The 21,812-nt window shown below is 39.6% G+C and overlaps 1 protein-coding gene across 6 annotated transcripts in view; it reads right to left on the reverse strand.

Annotated features, from left to right (window-relative positions):
* The window catches only part of Rbm6 (RNA binding motif protein 6), a 98,774-nt gene that overhangs the window by 27,600 nt on the left and 49,362 nt on the right, over window positions 1-21,812 (reverse strand). The window contains exon 1 of one of the 6 annotated variants that reach the window (XM_028756832.1): window positions 672-828. The exons of the other annotated variants lie outside the window; for them this stretch is intronic. The gene's annotated coding sequence lies outside the window, so the exon portion shown is untranslated. Of the gene's footprint in view, window positions 1-671; window positions 829-21,812 lie in introns of those variants that run through there. 6 annotated transcript variants of the gene reach the window in all.

Genomic DNA, 21,812 nt, shown 5'->3' on the forward strand with positions numbered 1-21,812 from the left:
CTTCCGCCTTGTGTAGGCTATGCCCAGTCACTTCTCCAGGTCTCGTAGAACATTTTCCTGAGTTCCCCTGAGCAAGTGCCCCATTCCTCACCCCCACACTATTAAGCACAGAGGCATAGGATCTCTCTCAATTACCTTCTTTTCTATGGCTAATATGTCTCCTTGGAGAGGTAATAAACTAGTAACTTCTATGTCTAACATACTGGTTGTACAGCAAAAGTGCCAGGAGAAAGAAGTACAACACGGAAGACAGGAAGAAAGGAGGAAGGTGAAAGTTTCACAGTAGATTATATTCTTAATAGCAGCAAATTGTGAATGGCCAGTAGCAGCAACACCGGTGGTGGTGGTGGTGGTGGTGGTGGTTATAAGGACAGCGGCGGCATCACCATTCAGATTTGGAGCCTACAGAGCAAGCTAATTCTAAATCAGAGGAGCAACAATTGGTAAATAAGCCTCTGGAAAAGCTGGCACAGGAACAGGTGGGACAAGGGGTCTCAACAAACCTCTAGTTACAGAGCTTCCCTGCCTATTTTGGATAAGTCACAAATTCTACTTCACATTAAAAAAAAGTGTCTTAATAAATAAGAGCCAGCCAATATATTAGAGCAGAAAGGGGAAGAATCTCTGCTTACTGACAAGGGACCCTCACCCACGCTGGTAATTGAACTAACCGAAGATGCGACTCTGGAACTAGCCCCTGCGCTGTGTTCACTCTCCGCCCTCTAGGGTCCTCTGTGTCTCCTCAGACAGGGCTCTGAATTATACAAGTCATTTCCTTGCAATTGGACCTCAGTTTCTTGCTTGAATCCATACATCTGTCAAATAATGCTTTACCTCTCTGCTTTTTGCACCAAAAGAGTCAAGAGAAATACACAGAATAAGATTATTGTCTTATTAAATAAAACCAAAGGAAAACTGCCCATCTAACTGGTCTTAGCATCTAGTTTCTGACAAACTGTTTCAGTATTGCTCTAAAAGTTAAAGAACAATACCAATAAAAATCGCTAACATATACTAAGCATTTACTCAGAGCCAGAACCTAGTAAGTGTGGTATACATATTACTTAATCCCCTAAATGATCCCATGAAGCAACACTTTTACTTTACAGGTAAGGAACCATGTTTAGAGAGGCTGGATGACCAGCTACTGAATGTCAGCACAAATTCATTTAGGACTACAGAGAATGTCCTCTTGGCTCATTTATTTACCAACTTGTGCTTGGTACTAGGAACAGGAAATCTACCCCCAGGAGTCAGTCAGGGAAGAGAGCTGTATGAAGGGAGAGTCAGAGTTACACTTTTCTGTTACGCTTTATGCATGTAGGAAAACTGGTGAGTGCAACACCTTTCCAAACCAGAAGATAGTGTATCTCAGAGCCTCTCATTTGGGAGGCCATGGGTTGGTTCCCCCAAAGCTCAGGAGTTAGAGGAAGGAAGATTATTAGTTCAAAACCAGCCTGGTCTACACAGCAAATTCTAAGTCAGCCAAGGCTACACAGGAAAACTCTGCCTCCAATAAATGAACAAACAAAGAAACAAACAAACAACCCAAGGTGGTAAGATAGCTCAGTGCATAAGGTGCTTACCACCGCACCTAACAAACTGAGCTCAATCCACAGGATCCATACGGTAGGAGAGGACTGACTCTTGCAAGTTGTTCTAACTTCTACATGCATACCATGGCACACTTACCCACTAATAAACTCTCTCTTAAATAAAGGTAAAAAACAAAAAATGCTAAAACAATGTGAACCCTGGAATAGGTTCCTTAAATTTGAATCTTGCTTCTACTCCATGACCTTCAGAAAGGTCCTCATCTTCCATAAAGTGAGATTAACAATTCTCTTTCTTTTGTTTTGTTCTTTTTCAAGACAGGGTTCCTCTGTGTAGCTCTGGCTGTCTTGAAACTTGCTCTGTACACCAGGCTAGCCTAGAATTCAGAGATCCACCTGCTTCTGTCTCTCAAATGCTAGAACTAAAGGAGTGTGCCACCACTGCCCTGGGATTAACAATTCTTAACTAACAAAATAATTGTGTCAATCAGTCCATGTAAAAAGCTTATTACAGATCATAATAGAGTGAGGGTTTAAATAAATATTGATTACTTTGAGCCCTAAATTCTCAAAAAGGCTAGTATCAGTAGGTAAAACTAGATGGAGTCAGATATTCACTTTATCTTGCTAGTTTGTCAAATAGGACATTTCACAACCTATTTCAGTCTTATTTGTTTGTTTATTTTATGTTTTTTAAGACAGTGTTTCTCTGTGTAGCACTACTGTTCTGGAATCCACTCTGTAGACCAGTGTAGTCTTGAACTCACAGAGATCTGTCTGCTTCTGCCTCCCAAGTGCTGGGATTAAAGATGTATACCACCACAGCTAGGCTAATTGAGTCTTCTTAAAGACTAACCTTTCAAAGGGAATGGCCACTAGATAGTAGAATGTGTGTGTATGTGCATAACTTTTTTTTGTTTTTGTTTTTGTTTTAAGGATAAGAGTCTTTCTATTTAGCTCTGGTTAGACCCATGTTGGCTTCAAACTCAGAGAACAACTTGTCATTGACTCTCCAATGCTATAATTAAAGATGTATCCCACTACTCTGGGCAAAACCTATATCTTAATGATAACATCTTGTTTTAGTTGTTAAATTGCTGGTCCAGTTTTAAGAGTGCACAATAAATCTTGTTGGCTTTTTGTTATGAGCAACAAATGTAGCTAACATAGCTTAGTTAGTTCTTGTTGCAAAGACAAAGAACTGAATAGAACCATTCCCAGATACCCAGAATGCTTGGCATAAAGTACCTCAGGAGGGAGGTATTGCTTTTAGAGTACATATCTGTGTATCTAATCTCCAAAACATGAGGTTTGCAATTTGAACACTGAACAACAATCACCAGAACAAAGCACTACTGTGAAATTGTATATTCTGAATTCACTACTTGGACGCATCAGTAGATTTAGGAATTTTTAAGGCAAAAGATAACTTTTATAATTCTCAACAGATAAATATGCTGTTCCAGCAGTTTCAATGGATGATACTTTATTACAGGAATGGACTACTACTCCAGCCTAGCCAGGAGTCCCATCGGTAGACCAATTTTAAGATTTTCTCATATGTTCCAAAATCGGTCTCTCTTCTTTGTCTTTGGAGACTTGGTCTTACTGTGTAACTCTGGCTGGCCTGGAACCCACTGAAATCAGCCTTCCTCCACCTCTTGAGTTCTAGGAATAAAGGCATGTACTACCATACCCAACTTAGCATTCATTTGGCTTCAAACTTCCAGGAGTTTCCTGTCTCTACTTCCCCAGTGCTCAGCTTGACAGCAATGATTCCCTATTCTCTCCTACAACTCAAGCAGTCTTTATAGTCAATCCGGACACAGCTAGAGACATCAAGGTACAATGAAACTGCTAAAGACTGTGAAATAGTTTTAACTTTCTGTTGAAGAACAGTCAATTGTTCTAATAAGAACAGTTACGGAAAAAACTTAAAAACAATCAGGATTATCTATGGCTTGATTACCCAGCTATCATCAAACAAGGGTAGCTCAAATATACAAAGTATGGGAGTGACAGATATTCACTGAACCCTTCCCTGCTCCTGCTAGCCCCTTTTCCAGATCTCACAGAGCAGAGATCTGCTAGTGTCTTCTAGGGAAGTAACCTGTGAGGAAATAGGTTAGCAAACTGGTAGAATGACACAGACTTTTAGTGGCTATCCACAATTTTTTTTTTTGGGGGGGGGGTTCAAGACAGGGCTTCTCTGTGTAGCCCTAGCTTTCCTGGAACTCACTCTTTTTGACCAGGCTGGCCTCGAACTCAGAAATCTGCCTGCCTCTGCCTCCCGAGTGTGGGATTAAAGGCGTGCACCACCACCGCCCGGCAGCTGTCCACTCTTAATTGTCTACTACCAACCAGGGAACTTTTATTCATCATGTAAAAGATAACTAAGCTAAAAAAGCAAAGGTACTATGAAGGGCATCAGCCTAATTAAACACGGCTGGTCAAGCCTGGCTCCTAACAAAGTGTCATGTATTTAAAAGTAAAATCCAAGAAATCCCCTCAAGCCCAAGGCTCTCATTTGACAAAGTATCATGCAGGTATTCAGAGTTTTAATGAACAGCTGTAAAAGGCATACATACTTATGCTGAGAATGGCAAAGCAACAGAACTACTTACTCTCTACTACAATTATACTGAAGCAGAGCAAATTCTGAGACTGAAGACTACTCAATTCGAACATTTACATTCATTTTTTTTTCACTAGCTGCTTTTAGAGACAGTCAGCCTGTGAGAACTTATGTTACATTTCAGACTCTAGATATACCCCAATTTCTAATATCAAAGCCTTGAAGATTCTTAAGGTACTGCAAAGTACAAGACCATTGCCAATAAATGCTTAGACAAAACTATACTTGGTACTGAGACTCTGACTGCTGTGTGTCTTAGTTAGGGTTTCATTGCTGTGAATAGAGACCATGACCAAAGCAACTCTTATAAGGAAAACATTTAATAGGGGCTGGTTTACACTTTTGGAGGGTTCAGTCCATTAACATCACGGTGGGAACATGGCATCATGTAGGTAGACATGGTTCCTGAGGAGCCAAGAATGGTGCATTTTGATACAAAGACCAGCCAGGAGAAGACTGTTTCTGCATTGGGTGGAGCTTGAGCACTCTAGCCCTCAAAGCCTGCCTATACAGCAACACACTTCTTCCAACAAGGCCATACCTATTCCAGCAAGGCCACATCTCCTAATAGTGCCACTTCCCATGGGCTAATATTCAAACCACGACACCGTGTAACATAAAACAACCTTTTTATTAAACATTAATGTATACAAAGAAAAGGTTCATAAGTAGAAAAAATTATGTAAGCTTTGTGATTGTTAACTCACATGGAAAAATTGTAATCTTTTTGCTGACTTTTCTTGCAAACACAGGGTAAGAGAATGAGGTCACTGATGGCTCAGAACTACGTTGATCAGAAATAATCTTTAATCTTTCTTTATAGAACAATTCATTACAAAGACATTCCTCACAATTATCATTTCAACTTTAGTAAATTGAAACTCTCCTGAGTATATGGAAAACCTACTCACATGAAACAGCTGACCCAAGGTTACAGAGCTAGTCATAATACATACAATAAGAAGTAAGATTTTCTTTCTTTCTTTCTTTCTTTCTTTCTTTCTTTCTTTCTTTCTTTTTTTTTTTTTTTTGTTTTTTTGAGACAGCGTTTCTCTGTGTAGCCCCTGGCTGTCCTGGAACTCACTCTGTAGACCAGGCTGGCCTTGAACTCAGAAATCCACCTGCCTCTGCCTCCCAAGTGCTGGGATTAAAGGCATGCGCCACCACCGCCCGGCGAAGTAAGATTTTCTTTTTGACTAGTTTTTTTTTTTTTAGTTTTAGAGTCAGTTGCTTCAAGATACTTATAGATGGTTTTTGATGAGAGGATGTATAAGATAAAGATTAAAGAAATTCAAAGGCAATGGACCTAGAATTAGTTTTCAGAGGCATCCATTTTAAATAAGGGCTTTTTATTGTACACATGCCTGTACATGCAGGTACAAAGACTCTAAGGAGCCTTCTGGAACTGGAGTTATAAACAGTTGCCAGCTACTTGATATGGGAACTAAATTCAGGTCTTCTGCAAGACTAGTACATACTCTTCTTAACTGCTGAGGCCCCTCTCTTGCTCCTGTTGCAGTTTAAAGACAGAATCTCACTGTGACCATCTTGCCTCAGCCTCCTGAAAGCTGGAGTTACTTTGTTCATCAGACCTTGCTTCTTGAAATCACCGCTGATCTTTCAAATTAACCCTGTCAAAGTGATTGTTCTGCTCCTAAAGTCTCTACAATTACTTTAGTTGAGAGCATTTACAGCTCAGTGGTAGATTGCTTCCCTGACATAGCCAAGGCCCTAGGTTCAATCCATGGCACTACACAGCAAGCAACATAAGACACCTCTTTGAGAATAGAAAAAGCATACTTTTGCCGGGCGGTGGTGGCGCACACCTTTAATCCCAGCACTTGGGAGGCAGAGGCAGGCAGATTTCTGAGTTCAAGGCCAGCCTGGTCTACAGAGTGAGTTCTAAGACAGCCAGGGCTACACAGAGAAACCCTGTCTCAAGAGGAAAAAAAACCAAAAAAACAAAAAAAACCATACTTTTTATAGAACTCTTTTGTGTCAGGAAGACACACACACACACACACACACACACACACACACTCTCTCTCTCTCTCTCACTTCCCCAAGCAATGCAAGGGTTATGTTATGGTTCAAATATTTTGTAAAATTCCCATGGCCAAAAGAGGAAAGTGGCATACACCTTTAATCCCAGCACTCTAGGGGTCAGGTGGATCTCCATGAGATGAAACTAGCCTGGTCTGCAAAGCATGTCACAGGCAAACCCACATGCAACGATACTTGCTGTGTGTGAATGTGAATGTCACAAACAAGCCAGGTGTAGTAGCATGGACCTGCACTCCCAGCATTCAGAAGGCTGAAGTAAGAAGATCATGAGTTCAAGGCTGGCCTATATTTCATAGTGAGAGCCTATCATAAACAAAGGAACAGATCAAGCAAGCAAACAGGACAAAAACAAAGGAACAAGAAATAAGTAGAGAACAGAAATTCTGAGGGAAATACAAAAGACTTCCTTGTGGCAGTTCTGTAGTTTAGCTGGTTGGTCTTTTCTATTCCCTATTCTTAGACTGGTCTTTGAATAAAATCTGTGTTTTCCTTTGAGAATCCAAGTGATGAGGCCACTAAGGGGATCACCACTGAAAACAAAATCTTATTACAAAGTCCAATTTATGGCTGAGGCACAAGCTATTGCCATTTGAATCACACTATTCCCCCCCACCCCCATATACCTAGTGCTGGGGGGACTTAACCCAGGGTCTTTAGCATGCTAGGTAAGTGCTCTACCACTGAGCTACATGCTCAGCTGATACTCCATGTGTGTGCGTGTGTAAGCATGAATATTACAGCACATGTGGAGGTGAGAGAACAACATTCAAGAGTCAGTTCTCGTCTCCTCCCATGTGGGTTTGGAGATAGAATTCAGTCTGTGAAGTTTGGTGACAAGAGTCTTTACCACTGAGCCATCTTACCAAAACCTCTTCCTAAGATACTTTTAAAAACAAACATTATATCCATTTTATTTTTTAAAGACATGGCATCTCATGCCAGGCAGTGGTGGTACTTGTCTTTAATTTCAACATTCAGGAGGCAGAGGCAGGTAAACCTGTCAGTTTGAGGCCACCCTGCTGTATAGAGCAAGTTCTAGGTCAGTCCAAGCTACACAGATAAACCTGTCTTGAAAAACAAAACAAACAAACAACAACAACAACAACAACAAAACTCCAAGAGCTCACTGAATCTGCTGGGCTTGCATTCTCAAAATCTGTCTGTTTCCACCTAAAGGTATACCCTGTCACATTTGACCTTGGTTTTTTTTTTTTTTAAGGTGCGTGGGCTCTGAACACAGGTCCTCCTCATCCTTGTACAGTAAGTACTTTATTCATTGAAACCATATCTTCAGCCTGGCCTCCATTTTATATTGGGCAGAGGTTCCCTATAGGGTCTCACATATGCCACCAGGTTAACAATGGACTCATTATGTGTCTTTGTTAGGGTTTTACTGCTGTAAAGAAACACCAAAATCAATGGTTATAAACGACAACATTTAACTGGGGCTGGCTTACAGGTTCAGAGGTTCAGCCCATTATCAAGGTGGGAGTATGGCAGCATCCAGGCAGGCATAGCTTAGAATATTATATCTTCATCTGAAGGCTGCTAACAGAATACTGGCTTCCAGGCAGCTAGGATGATGATCTTAAAGCCCACACCCAAAGTGACACAACTACTCCAACAGGGCCACACACCCTGAGCTGAGCATATATACATATCACACTATGTAAGGCTGGACTTGAACTCCTATCCCTCTGCCTCCACCTCCAGTACTAGGATTATAAGCACGCACAATTATGTCTTAGTTTGTACTTTAAAAAAAACTTTAACGGATATTTTTATGTGTAAGGGTGTTTTGCCAACACATCAGCTGGTATACCACAAGTGTGCAGTATCCTTGGAGGTCAGAAGAGGGTATCAGATCTGGGACCGGAGATATTGATGATTGTAAGCCTCTATGTGGGTTCAAGGACATAGGTTCTAAAGAAGAGTAGCCAGTGCTCATAACTGCTAAGCAATCTCTCCAGCCCCTAATTACATTATTGATTTATTTATTTGTTCATTTATTCATCCATTTATTTATCCATCCATCCATCTATCTATTTATTGATTCATTCATTGAGGCTGGGTCTTTCTATGTATCCCTGGCTGTCCTAGAACTCACTATCTAGACCAGGCTGCCTCTAATTTACAAAGATCTGCCTACCTCTGCCTCAAAAGTGTTAGGATTAAAGGTGTACTTCTTCAAGTCTGGCTTTCTTTACTTTTTAAAGCAAGATGGGAACTCGTATTTTACTGAACCCTACTTCTGTTTTTAAAAGAATCTTTTTTTTTTTTAATATGCTTCTTCCCCCCTTCCCTTCTCCCACTCGTCTGGTCCCACTTGCTCCAGCTCAAAGGTTTTTTATTTATTTATTATATGTAAGTACATTGTAGCTGTCTTCAGACACCCCATAAGAGGGCATCAGAACTCATTACAAATGGTTGTGAGCCACCATGTGGTTGCTGGGATTTGAACTCATGACCTCCAGAAGAACAGTCAGTGTTCTTAACCTCCGAGCCCCTCACCAGCCCTGAACCCTACTTCTTACAGTTAAAATTAGCCAAGGTTTCAAAATGAATTTGGTTCTAGGAACACAATACACTGGAGACCAGTCCTTGACATAGAATATTATTTATTTTAGCAGCGTCTAATACATAGTTAACCCACTCAATTACCATTTTCAATCCTTTTTTAAAATTAAATTTGAGTGTTTAAAATTTTTCATAAATGTTATTTATGTGGGAGAGAAGGGCATGCCATATCATGCACACATGTGGAGATCAGAGAACAACTTGTGGTAGCTAGTCTTCCCCTTCTACCATGTGGGTCTTGATAATTGAACTGAATTGTCTCACTTACCTCTACTTTTGTGGTTTTTGGAAATAGACTGGTCTCAAACTTGTTATGCAGGTGATGATGGCTCTAACTCCGGAACCCCCAGCTACTGGGCTTCCAGGCATGTTTTATCACATATGCTCCTGATTACTTTGTTTTTATTTTAAATATCCTATTTTTTTTAAAGATTTATGTATTTATTTTATGTATGTGACTACACTGTCACTCTCTTCAGACACCAGAAGAGGGCCTTGGATCCCATCTTAACTGCAAAGCAATCTCTCCAGCCCCCACATGTTGAGACACCATGTGGTTGTTGGGAACTGAACTCAGGACTTCTGGAATAGCAGTCAGTGCTCTTAACAGCCGAGCCATCTCTCCAAGCCCTAAATATTCTATTTCTTTAAAAAACAAACAAACAAACAAACAAACAAACAAACAAACACAAACTCCTTGTCATTAAAGAATACTAATCTTGGAGATAACTGTATTGACTTTGGTCTAGGAAGACATGTCTATCAGGATATCTACAAAGGTCTTCCATTTTAAACTTCCATTAAATTTTCATTTGTGGCCAGGCATGGTGGTACTTGCCTTTAATCCCAGCATAACACTCTGGAGGCAGTGGCAGGTAGATCTCTGTGAGTTTGAAGCTACAAGGTGAGTCCTGGACAGTGAGGGCTACTACATAGAGAAATCCTGTCTAAAAAAAAAAAAAAAAAAAAAACCAAAAACCAAAACCAAACAAACAAAAATTTCAACTGTGCCAATGATGTAAAATATAAACAAACAAACAAACAATCTAGCTTTCCACCCTTGTCCCCAGTTTCACCTTAAAGCTTCAGTTGCTATTAGTCAACAGTCCAAAATACTAAACACAAAACTAAAGACATAAACAATTCAGAAGTTCTAGGCTACAGTTCTGAGTAGCATAAGACTTTCCATCGCTCTGCTCCATCAGGTCCGAGTCATATGCACATTGCACACACTGTTGATCATTTAGCAGCAGCATGGTACCAGATGCACTATCTTAATATAACAGCGCTAACATTCAAGAAGTCCTCTTTTTTTTTTAATTATAGGTACAAATGCTGCTTACAATTTGAATATACTAAAGAAGAATAATAAAGTTCTATCTTTAGTTAAAAAGTTAAAGCTCTCAACTTAATAATGAAAGGAAAGCCAGGCGGTGGTGGCGAACGCCTTTAATCCCAGCACTTGGGAGGCAGAGGCAGGCGGATTTCTGAGTTCGAGGCCAGTCTGGTCTACAGAGTGAGTTCCAGGACAGCCAGGGCTACACAGAGAAACCCTGTCTCAAAAAACAAAAACAACAACAACAAAAAATAATGAAAGGGGAAAAAAAAAGGCTATGTTGCAGCTTCTATGGTATATAAGAATGAATCTTTTATCCCTAAAATTATAAAGATGAGTGTTAAGTGCTTAGGTAAAATAGAAAAAAGCATTAGTTTGAACTGTGCAGCAACAAAATATGTAAAAGCACTGTAAACAAGATTTATTTATGGCTTCAGGCACCAACTGGGTATAGAATATATTCTTTTGGATAAATGAGAGCTACAGTAATCAAAACAGCCAAAGGAAGCTGAAAATAGCACTGTATGCACAGAGTCATTTATTTAGAAGGCTAAATTTGAGGAGGAACATTGTTTAAACCCAGGCATTAGAAACCAGTCTGAGCAACAGAGAGAGACCCAGGATCTATTTTATTTTATTTAGTTTTAATTTTATTTTATCTTGGTTTTTGGAAACAGTTTAGAAACTCGCTCTGTAGACCAGGATGGCCTCTAACTCAAGAGATCTGCCTGCCTCTGCCTCCCTACTGGGCTTAAAGGTGTATGTCTACCACCACTTGTTTTAAGATTGTATTTCATGTGGAAGGATAATAAACAAATACATTAGCATATATACTATACAATTTCATTTGAGTAGTCGTGCTAAAAATTGAACCCAGGGTCTAGTGGCAAACAAGCACTTTATTATCACTGACCTATATTCTCAATCCCATTCTATGATATGCTGATGGAAAGAAACAGAATAAAGAATCCTTTACTATTTCTGGCAGTAAAAGGAACCAAACACAGGAGAATTTCTATGTCAACCATGTTGACACTGCATAAAAGATAATGTTGCAGGTTGTGGTGGCACATATCTTTAAACTACAAGGGTTTTCCATTTTAAACTTCCAGAGGTCCCGAATTCAATTTCCAGCAATCACATGGTGGCTCATAACCATCTATAACGAGATCTGGTGTCCTCTTCTGGCATACAGGCATACATGCAGGCAGAACACTATATACATAATAAACAAGCAAGCAAGCAAGCAAGCAAGCAAGCAAACAAACAAACAAGTAAACCTTTAAAAAATAAAAAAAGACACTGTGTAGTAATTTCCAAATTCAAACATTTCATCCTGGATAGAGAGATCAGGACAGCCAGAGCTACACACACACACACACACACACACACACACACACACACACACAAACTAGTGATATATTCTCAGACTAAAAAACTGTACAATGACAAAAATAATAACAGCAATACTGCCACTACATCCAAAAAAAAAAAAGAATTTTAGAAATGGTACTCAAAGCAGGATATGGTGGCACGTTCCTGTAATCCCAGTAGCAGGAAGCTGAGGCAAGGAAGACTGCTCTGAGTTAAAAAACAAAAACAAAACAAAAAAACCTCAATTTCATAGGGATTATTAGGCCAGGTATGGTATGTAGTAAGACCTTGCTCTAAAAATCAAGCAAATAGTAGGCTAGTAAGATAGCTCAATAGCTAAGTCATGGCACTTACAGCCCACTCCAAAAATGGTAGGAAGTAATAAAATTTAAAACACAAGCAAACAAACAAAACAGGGCTGAAGAGATGCTCAGTGAGCAAAGTGCTTGCTGGGGATTGAAGTTTCATCCCAGCACTCAGGGAAAACTGGGCATGCAGCACTCCTACTGAGAAATGGAAAGGGAAAAAGAGGTTCTCCAGAATCTCAAAGTATTCAGAGCAGTGAATAAACTGTCTCCAACAAAGCAGAAGACAAAACACCTAAGGTTATCCTCTAACCTCCACATGTGAATCCTACTACTCATGTATCCAAACACAAATATATGAATATATAAGTAACACATACACTAAACATGCCTTCTTTCCCTCCTTCCAGCCTTAAAAACAAAAAGTAAGTTAGAATACTATAGCTTGGGGCTGGAGAGAGCTCTGGTTAAGAGCACTCGTTTCAATCCATAGGACTCAATTTACAGTACTCACATTAGAGGGTTCACAGCTACCTTTAATTCTTTAACACAACTTACGTTTAACAATTTGATACAGAACATAATATTTAAATGCCAAAGTTGCTTAAAACATAATACCTTTTTTGGGTGTATGTGTAACGTGTGTACGTGCGTGCATGCATGTGTAAGGCAAAGGCTGAAGTCAGGTGACTTCAAATGCTCTCCATCTATTTTTTGAGACAGGTCTCACTAAACTACTGCTCTCCAGTTAGGCTAAATTGTTTGGCTACACAATCCTTGGGATCCTCCTGTCTCCACCTCCCTCTACTGAGATTATAGTTAACTCCTGCTATACATTTGAGTTTCTACATTAGTGCTCAGGATCCAAATACAAGTTATACTTTCATGGCAGGCACTTCACAAACTCTCTACCCCAAAAGAGACTACTTTCGGGATCTGTGAATAATATCATAGTAAGAAATTTATCCTAAGTATCATTCAAGTTCCTTTTGGCTTAAAATATATTAGGCTTTATTTGGAGTGGGGATTAGCTCTGTGAACTTATCACATCTAGTATATAGTAGTTTCCTTATCAATGGTCTCATGGTCTACAGTTTCAGGGCAAAGGTCTTTTCACTGTGAGAGCAGCCCTAGCAATGCCCCCTTTAAAAGTGTTCCTTTCTGAGCTGAGTAGTGGTGGTGCATGCCTTTAATCCCAGCAGGGAGGGAGAGGCAGGCTGATTTTTGAGTTTGAGGCCAGCCTGGTCTAGTGAGTGATTCTGAGACATAAATTCTTGAGAAACTCCACCTCATATTCCACTAGTATACTTAATTTCAATATTTAATATAAATTTACCTTAAGACTAGATAGGGTAGATGGGCGGTGGTGGTGCACTCCTTTAATCCCAGCTCTCAAGAGGCAGAGGCAGGTGGAGTTCAAGGTCTACCTGGAATACAGAGTGAGTTTCAGGACAGCTATGGCTACCACAGACAGACAGACAGACAGACCCTGTCTTGAAAAGTCAAATAAATAAACTACTATATACTAGATGTATTCAGTTTCTCCATTTTTGACTGAATATACGTGAAAACCAATAATGAGAAAAGAAATGCAAATAGTAATCTATCAAACTAATAAATCTAAAATAAAAATAATGAATAATTTCTTTCTTTTTAAAAATATTTCAAGGAGGATTTCTCTGTAAAGCCGCGGTTGTCCTTGAACTCATTTTGTAGACTAGGATGGCCTCAAACTCAGAGATTTGCCTGCCTGTAACTCCCAAGTGCTAGGTGGGAATAAGGGCATGCACCACCCAGTAATTTCCTTGTTTTGGTTTGGTTTTTGTTTTCTCTGAGACAGAGGTCTCATAGATCACCCTACTTCTACCTCGAGAGGGCTGAGATTAAAGGTATACACTACCATGTCCAGCTAGTTTCCTTCTTCACCTCTGATGGTAGGTTTAAAAAAAAAAAAGAAATATTTAAAACACACAGAAAATTATAAAGTACAATATCCATTACCACTGTACCACTATCTAGTATCTTATTAACTGTGTTTTATTAACTAACATTACACACTGATTAGGACACTGCAGCTGTTTGTATTCTTTTGTTTATTTGGGTCCCCAAAACTGCCCCATGAAAGACATTCAGGGACCATGCCCCCAGTTGGTTCTAATTGGTAAATAATGATACCAATGGCTGGGCAGGGCAGACAGAGGTGGGATTTTAGGATTTTGGACTAAGGAGAGAGAGGAAAGTGAAAGGAAGGAGATCCAATTTGCCAGAAGAGGTGAAGGAGAGGAAACCCTATGCCTGAGAAGGTGGGAAACAGACAGTATGGTCGCCATATAGGAGTTGGGGCAGAGCAGCTCAAGAGGGCTGCATGATTTGGTCTAGGGCAGCCAAGATGGAATACATGACTTAGTAAGTAACAACTTCGAATTATTGGTGGGCGGTAGATTAGCTATGTGGAGGTTAGAAGTGGCCCAGCCATTGAGCTGATTAAGGCATATCAAAATATAAAGGCTGTGTATGTGTCTTTCATTTGGGAACCCAGAACATTGGGACGGATAGCCAGGAAAGCGCCGCCGCTGCGGTTTAATTGGACATTTAATGCTACAGGACATAATGGTAAATGTTCTCAAATACCACTCGAAAAATAAATAGGAAAATTCTCATATAGTAATTTAATATTTACTAAATCATAAACTGCTAATTATCAACTACTAATATTAAGAATGAAATAATAAATTTAGGTACATTTGGTTTTTTATTTGTTTATTTTGAGACACGGTCTCATTATGAAACTCTGGCCAGCCCAGGACCCAGTATGTATACCAGGCTAGCCTCAAACTGACAGAGCTTCTGCCTATTGAGTAGCACTGAGTTACAAGAAGTGCACCACCACACCCAGCCCTGTCAAATCCTTTTTTTTTTTTTTTTTTTTTCAGAGCTGAGGACCGAACCCAGGGCCTTGCGCTTGCTAGGCAAGCGCTCTACCACTGAGCTAAATCCCCAACCCATCCTTTTTTTTTTTTAAAGAAATATTTATTTAATTTATATAGATCCACTGTTGGTGTTTTCAGACACAACATGTATCAGATCCCATTACAGATGGTTGTGAGCCACCATGTGGTTGCTGGGAATTGAACTCAGGACCTCTGGCAGAGCAGTTAGTGCTCTTAACCACTGAGTCATCTCTCCAGCCCCCCGTCAAATCTTTTAAAAGGCAATTGTTTGCTTATGTCTTAATTTAGCAAGTCTATTTATAGGAACTAATCCCAAGGCAATTTTGTAAGGTTATTTATCACAAGATTAATATTGTTAAATAAACAAGCTTCATAACTCATGACAATCTATGTTAAGGGCTACTATAAAGTCATTCAACATGATACAATCAAAATGCACTCAGTGCTGCTGAAGTAGCTTAGAGGACAAAGGTATCTGCCTATATGCCTCATAACATCTGCCTCAGTCCCTAGGACCCACATGATAGGATAGAGGGAATACCCACAAACTCTTCTCTGTACACACAAATAAAAAGGGGCTGGAGAAATTGTGCAGTGGTCAAAAGTCCTTGGGACATAAGTTCAGTTCCTAGCATCCATGTGAAGTGGTTACCAACTGCTTATAACACTAGCTCCAGGGGTATCTGAGGCCTCTGCACTCACATGCACAGATAAGCCTCCTCCCATAATTTCAAAACTAATTTTTAAAAAAGATTTACTTATTTTTATTTTATTTTTTTGTTTTTTTTCGAGACAAGGTCTCTGTGTGCAGCCCTGGCTGTCCTGAAACTCACTCTGTAGACCAGGCTGGCCTCAAACTCAGAAATCCGCCTGCCTCTGCCTCCCAAGTGCTGGGATTAAAGGCGTGTGCCACCACCACCTGGCCTTATTTTTATTTTTCATGTGTGTATTTGGCAGAGGCACCTGCATCAGTGAATTTGAGGCCATACTAGTCTATATACTGATTTCCAGAAGTCTACAGAGTGAGACCTTGTCTCAAAAGAACAAAACCAAACCATTTATATAAATTATCCTACTAAATGATTATATAAATTATATATGACATTTACCTAGAAAAATCTGGAAGAAAATGCATCAATAAGTAATCTAATCAATATCTGTGAGCTAGCAAAAACATTCTAAACCTTTTCAAGCTCACATGTATAATTTCATTAATATAGACCGCATCATAGAAAATAAAACATACTTTGACAAATTTAAATGAATAAAAATCAAGCAACATATGCTCTCAATTCCTAAGAGAATTAAACTAGATGTCAGGAACAGTAAGCCAGTTGTAAAACCCAAAAATACAAAAGGTCTCATTGTTTTACCAGTATACTGGAGCTGAGAAATTAGTGGTGATTAAAAGATCACCGTCGGCCGGGCGGTGGTGGCGCACGCCTTTAATCCCAGCACTTGGGAGGCAGAGGCAGGTGGATTTCTGAGTTCGAGGCCAGCCTGGTCTACAGAGTGAGTTCCAGGACAGCCAGGGCTACACAGAGAAACCCTGTCTCGAAAAACCAAAAAAAAAAAAAAAAAAAAAGATCACTGTCAATTAGGTGAAATCTTCAGCAAAGTGTTTCCTCAGAGTTAGCACATAGAAGCTGTGGTCCAAAGGCAGCCAAGTTTGTACCTTATGCTGGCAGTCAAAGTTAGTATAAGAGTCACTCAGGTGGTACTATTTTTGAAGGTATTAAGGGGTCACAGGGGAGTCCCTGGAGAGAGCTCAGAAGAGGCTATTGGTGAAAATGCAGCCTAGTTGCAGATAGAGACCCTAGCATTTTGGAGATGCTAGTACTATGGGAGGACCAGCAAGAACAGCAACTATAAAACAGAGGCGGCCTGAGTTTAGGAAACAGTCTGTGTGGGCTCTGCAGATAGCAGGACCCAGAAAAGTGACTCAAACCCTTTGGAGGACCAGACCATGAGTAGATCCCATAGATTAGATTCTGAGTTATTTACACAGCTGAAATTCAGTTTGCTTTGCTTTTGACTGTGTTCTAGTTCTTCCCTCTTGAAATAAAGTATCTAGTATTTGACTTTATATGAGCCCACAATTGAGAGACCTTGAACTTTAAAAGAAAATTTTGATTTTTTAAAAGAGACTGAACTTTGGATGTTGTATGCTATAGTGTTGATATTAGCAATGAACAAGAAAGGGAAGGCTATGGACAAACATTGATAATGTTTGTATGTTGAGTTGACAAGCAGTCAGTTGGGCTCACTATTTTTTTTTTTTTAATGTCAATTTGATATAAGCTAGAGTTACTGGAGAGGAGGGAGTCTCAACTGAGAAAATGGTTCCATGAGATCCGGCTATAGGCAAGCCTGTAGGACATTTTGTTTAATTAGTTCTTAGGAGGGCTCACCCCATTGTGGGAGGGACTACCCCTGGGCTGGTGGTCCTGGGTTCTTTAAGAAAGCAGGTTGAACAAGCCAGGGAGCAGGGCCTCTCCATGAGCTCCCGCTTCCAGGTTCCTGCTCTGAACTCCTTTATTGATAATGGACTATGAAAGTGAAAGTATAAGCCAAAAGAATTCTTTCCTCTCTGTCTTAGTTAGGGTTTCCACTGCTGTGAAGAGACACCATGACCAAGGCAATGTTTATAAAGGATAACATCTGGGGCTGGAGAGATGGCTCAGTGGTTAAGAGCACTGACTGCACTTCCAGAGGTCCTGAGTTCAAATTGCAGCAACCACATGGTGGCTCACAACCATCTGTAATAAGATCTGATGCCCTCTTCTGGTGTGTCTGAAGACAGCTACAGTGTATTCATATATAATAAATAAATAAATCTTTAAAAAAAATAAAGGATAACATCTAATTGGGCTTACACGTTCTGAGGTTCAGTCCATTATCATCATAGCAAGAAGCATGTCAGCATACAGGCAGGCATGGTGCTAGAGGAGCTGAGAGTTCTACATCTTGATCCGAAGGCAGTCAGAAGAAACTGACTCTATTGTACTGGATGGAGCTTCAAACTGACCACCCACAGTAATGTGATGTACTTCCTCCAAAAAGGCCTTATCTATTCCAACAAAGCCTCACCTCCTAATATTGCTACTCCCTGGGCCAAGGATATTCAAACCACCACATTCCCCAACTTGCTTTTGGTCAGAGTTTTTTCACAGCAATAGTAACCCTGACTTCTTAGTCATCTATGCTTGGGGATAGAAACACGGGTCAGTAGGTAAGAGCACGCACTGCTGTTGCGGAAGACATGCGTTCCATTCTCATTAATCACAACTCCAGCTCCAGGTGATCTGACACCCTTCTCTGAAGGAAGGCACTCGGCACATACACAGGGCATATACAGACATGAATGTAAAGCATTCACACACATAAATTATTCTAAAAAATAAGTAAATAAATAAAAAGTAACTAGACTTTGGGATTTTATTACAGCAATACAAAATAGACTAAAACACAAAATTTCCTATATTCAGCAAAAATAATTAGAATTTGAAACTAACTAACTAACTAACTAACTATCAAGGGCAGGAGAGATGCTCAGTGGATAAGACCACTAAGTCCACTTCCAGAGGACCAGGGTTCAAGTTCTAGCACTGATGATACTAACAACAGTCTGTAACTTCAGTTCCAAGAGAGACAGCATCCTCGTCTAGCCTGCTTGAGCACTGCACATACATGATACAAAGAGACATATGCAAGAAAATACTCATACACATAAAATTTAAAAAGAAAAAAAAAAACAATGAAAATAACAGTAGTTTAGGACAGTGATGCACATCTGCAATACCAGTCCTGAAAAACCCAAGGTAGAAGGGTTATAAATTTGAGACCTGCCTGGGCCATGTAGTCAAACAAAAACCAAAGATATGACATTAATACTAAATTAATAAAAAAAAATAGGTCATAAATCTAATAATAATATGTGTAAGAGACATATAAGAAAAACTATAAAAGGTCATTCGGAGCATAGTGGCATAGACCTTTAATGCCAGCACCCAGGAGAGGCAAGTGGATCTCTTCAATTCAAGGCAAATGCTAATCAAAGAAATCAATTAATATGTAAATTAATTCAACTTCGCTGAAAAGAAGCACTCAATATCACTAAGATTTCAGTTCTCACTAATTTCATCTGTAAATATAATACAAATTTTAAAAATTTATTTTTCAGTACGTGTATATGCCTCGTTGTCTATATGTGCACCATGTGCATGCAAGTGCCCCTGGAAGCCTACTTACAGGCAGCTGTGTGTCACCATGTGGGTGCTGGAAACAAAATTTGGGTACTCTGGAAGAGCAGCCCATGATCTTAACCACTGAGCCAAATATTTTTCCTGCCCCTCAATGTAATCAAAATTCAAGCAATGCATTTGTATTTGTGGATATCAATAAAGAATCCTACAGATTATATGGAAATAATCTTAATGTTTGTAAAAAGGTTTATTTTATTTTTTGGGTGTTTTTGAGCAGGTCTTTCTACACAGTCCTGGTTGATGTAGAACTCACTAGACTAGACTAGAGATCCACCTGCTTCTGCCATCTAATGCTGGGAACAAAAGTATGTACCACCATGTCCATCTAGCATAGTACCTGCGCGTACTTAACCTCTGTGTTATCTCTCCAGCCCATAAACTCAGACTTAATAAAAAAAATAATAAATTTGTGTGGAGAAGCAAAGCATTAAAACTAAAACAATACTGAAAAATAAATAAAAGATTGATACTTGCTAACTTTAAAACTGACTATAAAGACACAGCAAACAAGAGAGTATGGTACTAATGAAAGAACAAAGGACAGAACAGAGGGTTCAAAAAAAAAAAAAAAAGACTCATGCAAAGATCTTGGACAAGGAGGAAAGGCAATTCAGTAAGATTAGAATATCCTTTTGTGGGGCTGGAGAGATGGCTCAGTGGTTAAGAGCACTGACTGCTCTTCCAGAGGTCATGAGTTCAAATCCCAGCAACCACATGGTGGCTCACAACCATCTGTAATGATATCTGATACCCTCTTGTGGGTGTCTGAAGACAACTACAGTGTACTCACATATAATAAATAAATAAAATTTAAAAAAAAAAAAAAAGAATATCCTTTTGTTGTTAGGTTTTGTCTTTTCTTTTTTCTCTTTTTGGGACACAGATTCATTCTATAGCTCAGCTTAGCTTGCATCTCACAATGTACTTCAGGCTAGGCTTGAACTCAAGGCAATCATCTTGCTTCAGTTTCCCAAGTGCCCACCACATCTAGCTCAATAGTTTTTCGACAAAAGACACAGAAACAATTAGATATCCATATGCAAATGGTAGTCTTATTCTATCATGGAAGCTAACTAAAAACATGTTAGACCCACATGTAAATGCAAACTATATATTCCTACATGAGACCATACATAAGGAAAACTTTAGATTGAGGACAATTGCCTTCACCTGCTGAGCCATCTCATCAGCCCAAATGCAACTGTCATCTTAAATAAGTTGACCCATAACCATCAATACCCTTACTCAGAAATGTACATATAAATAATCTATGAACTACAGGGTGGGTAACAACATGTGAACAATTTATCTTGTAGAAAATAGGAGACAAGAATATCTAAGTTCAGCATACTAGAAGGTGCTCAGTAACACTCACTGCATTCTACAACTTATGAGATGAAAGAACTACTTGCAATAGTAACTTCAAAACACTATCGTGCTTCTGAGGATGCTCAGTAGGTAACGTGCTTGCTATTCAAACATAAGGTCCTGAACTTAGATCCTCCTAGAACCTATGTTAAAAGGCGTATCTAGCAGTGTGCATCTGTAACTTAATTGGGGGTGGGGGGCAGAGACAGGGAGATCCTGAGGGCACACCCGCTAATCAATCTAGCTAAAACAGGGAAGTTCAGGTTTAATGAGAAACCTTGTCTCAAATAAATAAATAAGGTGGAATAGTGAGTGACTGAGGAAGAAATACCAATGTTAACCTTTAGCCTACATACATACACCTGCATAGGCAAATAAACTCATGTGAACACATACCACCATCACACCCCTAAAATTCTCAGCTAGGATTGCAGTTAATGGTAAGGATCATTTGTCTTTACATGCCTATGCATCCATCCATCCATCTAATTTTTATCTAAACATCTCAATTTCCTAGAAGAATAGGCAATGGCTGTCAAACATATAGAAGCTAGACTCATGCCTATAATCTTAGCACTCAAGATACAGAAACGAGGTTGCTACAAGTTTGAGGTTTGTCTTGTTTGTACAGAAAACTGCAGCCACCATGGCAGTATAGCAAGATTTAGTCTCAAAATAACAACAATGAAAAGGATCTAGCAGCTATACAAAAGCATGATACCACTTTTTGAGCATCTGTGACTTCCGAAAGACAAATAAAAAACCTTAAGTCCAAAGTCCAACAGTGTTTAAACTCTTTTATGAAGCAATTACTCCATGCTAGCAACTGTGTCAAAAACATTATATACTAGCTTGTCTCTTCTCAAGCTATACTATTGGTTCAAGAGAGAAAACTTCAACAAATGAAGACTACTCCAGCCAGGCTACTAAGTATCTGAGCTCTCTTGCTAGAACCACAAAACTCTCAAAAGTTGCATAAAGGAGCTGGGGAGATGACTCTGTTGGCAAAGTGCTTGTCACACAAGCACAAGGACCCAAGCTCAGATCCCTAGCATCTACATAAAAAGCTGGGTATGAACTGCCTGTAATAACAGTGCTTGGAAGGAAGCCAAATGGAACCCTAGAGCTTGAGATAGGAGGATGTAGACTTTGAGGCCAGCCTTAACTACATAGTAGGATCCTGCCTCAAGAAGAAAGAGGTGGGCTCTGAGAAATAGTTTTGTTTAAGAGGCAGAGAACCCAATTTTGGTTTCCAGCACTAACATGAGGTTGCTCATACTAAAGTATAACTCCAGCTCCAGGAAATCCGATGACTCCTCCTGGCCTTGACCAACACCCCACCCCACCCCCCCACATTAAAAAATGAAAAAACAGTAAGAAGACA

Source organism: Grammomys surdaster, unplaced genomic scaffold, assembly GCF_004785775.1.
Source record: "Grammomys surdaster isolate TR1022 unplaced genomic scaffold, NIH_TR_1.0 126131, whole genome shotgun sequence".
In the NCBI taxonomy this organism is placed as follows: Eukaryota; Metazoa; Chordata; class Mammalia; order Rodentia; family Muridae; genus Grammomys; species Grammomys surdaster.